Source organism: Lolium rigidum, chromosome 3 (assembly GCF_022539505.1).
Source record: "Lolium rigidum isolate FL_2022 chromosome 3, APGP_CSIRO_Lrig_0.1, whole genome shotgun sequence".
NCBI classification, from domain to species: Eukaryota; Viridiplantae; Streptophyta; class Magnoliopsida; order Poales; family Poaceae; genus Lolium; species Lolium rigidum.
In genome coordinates, this window is record NC_061510.1 from 176577476 (window position 1) to 176586293 (window position 8818).

The window sequence follows — 8818 nt, forward strand, 5'->3', positions numbered from 1 at the left end:
ATCCCACCCGCGCAAGCCCAAAATCGGCGGCGATCGCCGATTCCCGCCGGCCACTGTGAGCTCTGGACTTGGTCTCGATTTTGACCGAGTCCACGCTCACGTGGCAGTCCACTTGGACCACCGGCCCACCGGTCGGCCTCTGCGTGTAGGATAGCTCTGGGTGTGTCTAGCATTTCCTTTTCATTTTATTTCAATTCAATTATTACTGCAACTTTGAGAATTTTTATAAAATTCATATTAACTCGGAAAAATACAAATAAGATATCAAAATTCTTAGAAAAGAAAAATCTATCCAATAAAAATATAAAATCAAAATTTTATTTTAATAAAAATTCAATTGTTTAATACTTGTTATTTAAGCCTTGTTTAATTAATTCTAAATTCAATTAAAATTCAATAATTAGGAAAACTTTCCAAATTAAATAAAAACCAGTAAATAAATAAAGAAAACATTAAAACTAATTTTCTTTATTTTATTAATTTGGTAAATCATTATTAGAGAGAATTAAACCCTTATTAATAATTACCCTAATTAGTAAATTATTTAAAAATAATAAAAAGCCGTATTGAATATTAATTTTATTTCAAAGTTATTAAGAACTTCAACTTTAACATGAAGTTATTAATCATAGAATTAAATTGTAAATAGCAAACCCTAAATTCCACATGGAATGATATTATAGCCCTATCATTTCATGTGACTCCTAAAACCCTAAATTAATTAGGAACCCTAGTTCTATTATTACATGTGAACCCTAATTTGCTTCTAACCTAAACCCAAGGTTAGAACAGGTGATCATGGTACTTTAATTCAAATCATAGAGCCACCATTAGCAACTAAAAGACATACCTATGTCCACATAAAATGTAGAACCCTATCACTAGCAATTTAGTATTCCATGTATGCATATCACTAAACCTAGTTGATCAAGTAGGATCAACCAAGTTTAAACCCTAGATTCTACTGTCAAAACCATCATCCTTATTCATCCATGCTTAGCATCACACCATTGTGATGAATCCAAATAGCATCTAGGCTCAATATTTATCATTACATAACCAAGTCCACTGAACACTACAAATACTTCATAATTATGAACCATCCTATTTAGGAGCCAATCATTCCTTACTTAGTGGATCAAATAGCAAAACCTAGACAACCTCAACCCTAATTGATATACTTCTTAATATTTAAGAAGTATGTTCTTCGAAAGTTATTCTTTTGAAGAAAATAAGGAATCATCATCAACCCTGCTTATAAGTACCTAGAAACCCTAGCCAGCTATCACTAGCAAGATAAACCAAACTTGACAACAACCATGTATAATGAATTGCTTAGGATACCTAAGCTTATCTTAACCTTACAAGCCCTAGGTGTTGATGAATCCAACTTTATGGGGATCCATCTAATACCTATCCCAGCAACTACATGAAGCCATAGTCAATCATAGAAAACCACCCACTTAATTACCATACTTGTTCTTTATTAAAGAACATGTTCTTCAAAAGTTATTCTTTTAAAGTATATGATAATTAATCATTAACCATGCCATATAATACTAAAATGACCACTGTTCTTTACTTGTTAACATTATGCCAATTATCATTCTTTGTGTGCTCAATTGATTATTATGCTTTATTATCTACCTGTTTATAATACCAAGTAATCACACCTGAATAAGAACCATGTATGTGAATCACTCTAAAAGTGCAACACACCCCGAACCAATCATTACAACTCACCGATCCTAAATCATCGGGGTTGGGTCACGCTTAGAGCGATTGCATCTCATACTTATGCATTATTGCATCCTTGCCAATCTTTTAAACATCGTCCTTACCGGATGATGATGCTATTTCAGAATTTGGAGTTATTGCGCACCGAAGACCTTGCCTGCATAATCTTGCAGTCAAGAAATGCAAGTTCATCACTTGCTCATGTCATTTGAGTATCTTTATCAAATTACTTGCAAAGTACTATGATTATCACTATTGCATAAAAACCAAAACCACTATTTTCATAACTATGAATATGACTATGTGGTGGGCAATGGAACCATGGATTGTGTTGATATGGTGGAGGTTCCATTGCAAGGGTTTATATCCATCTAGGATTAAACAACAAATTTCGCCGATGATTCTTGTGCCGTAATACCCGTGTTAACCATAAGATCCGGAGTGGGACGGAGTAGTCAAAAGTGTTTCCACCTCTCGTTCATCAACGGATGCGCTTTACCGTAGACACTTGTATCTGTCGGTGGCAAGCGGTAGGCTGGGGAAGCCTTAAGTCCCCACGGCATAGTCCGTAGACACTTGTCGCTCGAAGAACAAGCGGTAGGCTGGGGAAGCCTTAAGTCCCCACGGTATTGCGGTCTACGATGGGTTGCAGCTACCGGCGTAGGAGTGTATGGTAGAGCCCAGCACTGTCGTCGTGGTCGGGGTCCACCTTGAAATCTACAGGAATAATGGGACCGGCGTGGACCCAGGGTCGGGGCATGCAACAACGGGTGGGTGTTCGAGGTAGCGGAGGAACATGATTGGCTAGACCTTATACCGGGCCTCACACCATAGGAAGTGTGGATGGGGAAATTGCCCGGTTGGCACCAAGGTTAAGATCTCTTATGGGTAAAGCAACACACCTCTGCAGAGTGTAATGAACCGTGACCTGTCACTCCCTGTTCCGGGATATGGAACTGCGAACGCGGCCGGAAAGGAGCTCCATGAAGTTCTAGTAAACCGGTGAAGGCCGACGGACATAGTTCTTCTGAATAAAAGCAACCTTTTGAAGAAATGATTATGAAAACCTGCATTGGTATTAGACTTTCTAGTCTAATGCTGTAGCTAGTGCATTAAACACCTCTTTCCTATAATGAACTTGTTGAGTACGCTCGTACTCATCCCACTCTTAAATCCCCTGTTTAGATATGGAGGCATCGAAGGAGGATCTACAGTGCAACTCAAAGGCCGAGGAGTCAACAACTACTTCAAGAGACAGGACCTCGTCAGTGGAGTCGATATCACATCCAACGAGGAGAAAACATAGTTTAGCCATAGAAGGGAACTAGCTTCTTAAACCTAGCTCCTATTTAGCTAGAATCTATTCATAGCCCTATAGCTAGTCAAATACTCTACAAATAGAGTTCGTGATAAGATTAGACTACGAGTCGTTCTTCTCGGAGTTTATTTGCAGCTTTTACCTCATTGTAAAGTAGGAGGTCGTGATGATCTTATGTAACGAGTCGATGTTGTAATTCTATAGACATACCTTGGACCCGCATATGTTTCGTTGTACCACTCGAGCGATATAATACTAGTGGAACGGTGTTTCATTGGTGTTATATCAGACTTGCATACTACACCATGCAGTGGTATGCCGGGTCACCACAGTTGGTATCAGAGCAAATGCTTTGACCCTAGGATTAAAAAACTCTTTAAAGGAGACCTATAGGATTGGTAGTGTCTATAGGAAGTTGTCCTAGTTAAACCAAATATCCTTATGACTTGAGATGGATATTCACTTGAGAATAATCCAGACACACTTGAGTCAACCTTATTAATCTATCTTTTCTAAGCAAAGTTAGTTAGTTAATCCCAAGTATGTAGCATACCATTATGTCCTTAAAACAATAGATGAGTAGATCACAGTTGGTATACAATACATGGTAGTCCAAAGAAAGGATACAACCATAAGGAAGATATCCTATTGGAAGATGTGTACCAACACATGTTATAGTTAAATAAGAATTACTCAGACCTGCACTAGAAGTAATATCAAGTGATGAAGATAATTAAGATATCCTAATAGAAGATGTAGACCCAAACAAGTAATAGGGTAAGTAAAATTTATCTAAACTTGTGAAACAAATGATAGTAAGTGATACAAACAAGTGATATGAGTAGTATAGACCATGATGAGTCAATCATGGGAAATAAGGAAGAGTGATAGGAAAGATATATGTCTACTACAAGTTAGAGTGGCTAATCATATATGATTCACCTCAGAATCATTATGTGATGGAATAGAACATCATAAACATTTAGGAGGAGAACAATAAGAAGTCAGGTCATCAACAATAAAGCAAGATTTGTGTTCCAAAACCATGGGAACTGTGTCAAGTACATCGAACCCTAGTTACATGGTAAGAACACATGGAAGTATAGGAACTACATTCCAATATTATGTGTTTAGAGTAACCATACTAGAACTAGTAGTATCATACAAAATAGTCCTCAACAGCACTTATATATGATATAATACTTTGTTAGTACTTCCAAACAAATTTAGGTCAACCTTAACTATCCTAGACCACTTTGTTTCAAGTTTATCTCATTGCAAATGTGCAATTAAGGTAAAGGGTGAGACAAATAGTAGAATCCCACATATTCGTGCTAAGTATCACGATACAAACCTACCTTATGTGGTGTTATATACTACACATCTCAGCCTGATGTTTAGAGATGTCTTACTCAACTAGTATATTCAGGCTTACGATGATGTGTATTATAAGCACAAAGCTGAATCTTCTTGGATTTCATTGGATTTTCATTGTTTGACTAGATCTATACATGAAGTTTGACTTTGATATGCAAATGCATGTTGCTATATCAAGTTCCTACTTGATGTTAAAGATCTAGAGGGTAATGGTATTCGTGTGAGGAAGTGATGAATTCGGAATATTCTGAAGACAAGATGAAGGTCCATCAAATAAAGGAAACAAAGTTGTGGGAAGAAACCACAATATTCAGAAGGAAGTACCAATCAAAACTCATGCTTTACCTCCACAGAGGAGTACTTTAGTACATAAGAAGCATGAAGATGAGAAATCTGGTGATTATGGTGAAGCTGAAGCAGATCCATCGTCAACATAGAAGAGGGAATGCATGGGAAATCACTTTGGATACTATAATCATAGTGTCAGCTAGTGGTTTTCTTGCAACAATAAACCCTGAAGAAAGGAAAATGACCTATGAAACTATAGCAGATATAAGAAAACCCTAGTTGATATCAGAAGACCACAATTGGTATAGTATTAATATTGCGAGATAAAGTAGAGGATGTCTCGTCCAATTGATCAGAACCTATAATAGAATTCATTTTTAGATAACAAATAGCCACAATTGGTATCAAGTAGTCCACCATTGGATTATTTGTACCAAGAAGTTGTGAACAAATAAAATCTTGTCAGCCAAATAACTATAACTTATTATCATTTAGTTGAAGGAGTCACATTGGATGTCCACAATTGAGTGGATATACCACAAACATTCTTCATGAGACCTTAGAAGAAGTACAAACCATAAGTTAGACCTAGACCAATATTCTAATCATAAGTCCAATAGTTGGAAGAAAAGGAGTTGAAGACCATAAGAAAACTCTAAGGGGTAGAGTAAAGATTGAGTTGGATGTACAATTACTCAATACTTTAAGCTAGATAAAAGTAGATGGTCTGAACTGAGAGGAAGTTCGATCTTATTTTCATAAGATTGTAGAACACTACTTTCAGAAGGATGTCAGACCAGAAGCCGAGGTTCATACCTCGAGGAAGTAAGAAGTGGACTAAAGCTTGAAAAAGTGAGTAATACTTAATCAGAAGTACGAAAGCTCAAGTAGAATCAGGATAATGAAGTTGGATGAAGGAAATACCATAGACCAAATACAGATCAAAAAGGCCAAAGACCGAAGAAGATTGAACATACAAATACCAAAGTCTAATAGAATGATTCCTTTCATGGAACCTAAATAACCAACGTAATTATAGGTACCAACTATAAACCATGATTGGATGGACTAAATGAGTCTAATCAATTCTTAGGAAAATAAACCATCACGACCATTCCATGTTAAGTACCTTACTTAGTACCATTATTGCAGTTTTAGTAGTAAGGGAAAACAAAGACCTATTTTATCAAATAGGAAAATGTTATCCAAATAGTCTTCAATTAAGACTGTCAGGACAAGAAGAAGTCCCATCATTGAGTCTTCAATGAGAAAGGAAACAAGCTTATAGAGTTGAAAGAAATCAAATAATTAAAAGCCATGGCTCAGAGACAGGTATTATTAGATCCCAGGAAGAAAATCATAGAACTGGAGTAAGAAACTAATGTTCAGAGACAAACTCTAATGGATTCCAGGAAGAATCTGGACAAGGGATATATTGTTGCGGTCAGAAACCCACCGGCGGGCAGCGACTGGCAACACCGTAGAGCCGGGAACAACTAGGGCTGCGGCTGGCCCCAGTCCCTCAGAGCGACGGCCCGCAAAGCCTCCTGGTCACACGTCCGATGCTATCGCAAGGGCGTGCCACCTGACCTATACCTGGTCAGGAAGGTGTTGGATGATGCCTCGCTTAGTTTCCTGCATGGCATACACGTAAACGTTAAATACGAGCCTCGATCGGCTCTCGGTTATCCCGTGAATCGGCTCAAAGAGCCGATCCACCCATGATTCGTACAAGGTGTCCGAATATATGGTGGTCCTGCTTGATCAAGATAAAGTTAAAGCGATCTACGACGATTTAGGGTTTTCACCGCATAATCGGATCATCCTACTCACGATTGGGCCTCGCGCTCGCGCACGGTGACCGTAAGCCGATCCTAGACAGGGCCTAAAAACCAACACGAGGTTGATCCCCGGAACATCCTCGTCTAGGGCTAGCAAACTCCACCCTACACGCCGCTGGATCCTCCAACCCTTTGTAAGGCCTAACTATTGCGGATGTTAAACTAATCCTTGATGAACAAGGAGCAACCGTAACGGATCGGATCTTCTAAACTATGATCAAGCGGGGTGCCGCCCCTACACCTGAGATAGGTGTAAGGGCGGCTAGATGTATAAGGGTTGCACTACGACAGCATATGATACGAAGAACAATGCTAACCCTAACACATCTAAGATAACTACGTTGCTCGCCATCAAAAGGGCTTCAGCACGAGCAACGCATGAACAACGTGGGTAGGCTTGTGCTTCCTAGATCGCAAGATGCGATCTAGGCAGCATGGTGCTTACCGGAGAAACCCTCGAGACGAAGGAGTTGGCAATGCGCCGAGATTTGTTTGTGTTGAACGTTGGTTGTTGTTTATTCCATAAACCCTAGATACATATTTATAGTCCAAGGGACTTTCTACTTCGGGCGTGCACCTAACCGTGCACGGGTAAAACTCTAACTCCTAACAGACACGTATCCTACTATGGTACAGATACACGGGCAATTAGCCCAAACTTGGTACACAAGGCCGATTCACATATTTCTTCTATATATATCTTCAAGTCCATCTTGATCGCGGCCCACCTCTAACTTGGTCAAATTCTGGTGATAACACATGCCCCCCTGGTTTTGGAAATGACATTTCCAAAATCATTACGCTTTTCTTTCGTCGGGTCATGTCGTGGCAGAGCAGAGCTGCCGCAGAATCTTCCATCATTTCGCCTCGCCTCCTGGGCTTCTCTGCACGAATTGATAATTTCGGCACAACGTCCTCGAGAACCGTCATGGCATTAAATCTCCACTACACTCCCTTTATTTATCTGTGCCAAACGGTTCGCCACTTCATCCTTCTGCTCCAACTAGCCTTCAGCTAAAAAAACCTCTCCTTCCATGGCCATGTCGTCCTCTTCCTCCTCTTCCGTTTCCCTCCAATCCTCCTCCTCAAACGAGTCGATTCCAGAACCCAACCAGATGGAGGCATACAACCGGCGCGCTCCCAAGCATTGGGACAAGCGGGAGTGGGACTTCGATTTCGTGCCAGAGGGCGAGGAACTCGTCTGGTCAGATGGGGCCATGCCCCTAACTGACGGGGAGGATGACCTCCGATTCCTGATCGACGGAGCACTGGAGGCGGAGAGCGACGACGATGACCCTCCCTTTCGGGGTAAATTTACCTCCGTCGCCAAAGAAAAAGAGGATGACAAAGACGAAGACATCTCCTCCGACATGAAGAAGGAACAGGAGGACGATACCTCCTCCGACGAACCGCCGCCAAAGCGCATCCGTGGCTGGGCTTGGTCAGATGAGGATGATGACGATGACGAGGAAGAAGCCTCCGCTGAAGGTTACAGTAGCAGCAACGAGGAACTCTTCGACAGCAGCAATGACGATGGCTACCTCAGTGACGGCGAAGGCAGCAACAGCCCTTAGAATAGGGATCTACTAGCATAGGGTTAGATGTAGTAATCTGTTCCTTTTGTCGAACAATCAGCTCTTCTTTGTAAGAAATCTTATTATCAATGAAAAAACTTCCTTCGATTTTGCCGATGTCCTTCATGCTGATTTAGCTGTTTGTTAGCCTAACCAATGCTCAACGTCAGGTGGCAACGCATTAGCTACTCTCAATGATCTGCGAGACAGGCCAATTCAGTCATCCCTCCAAGTTAGACAGCTCCGCCGATGATGATCGCACTTGGTACAGCTATTAGCAGCAGGCTGGTGATTTGGTCCTTTAGGACAAGCTGCCCCCCGAGCCTCAGTCAAGGCGAGCAAGGTAGCGAATCAGCCAAATGTGCCGCGATTGGCCTCACGTCATAATGCAGAGCCAGCCGATTTCAACAAAATCGGCTCCTCAGAACAGAGAATCTTCAGGGCGAGGTGCCCCCCGAGCTTCCTCAGTCCACTTCTTGCGCCTTACTGGTCAGATCGGCTCCTTTCCTTCCGTTGAACCTCTGCTTAAAAATTTTTAAATTTTTTACAGCCGATTTCTGTATCGGCCCCCACACTTCAATACCCATCATCAAAGGATATCTTAGGCTGCTGGGCATTTGTAAGACGCTTTCCTCGTGTTTTATCCACCTGGATGCCCCCCCGAGCCGATTCTTTCAAGGGAT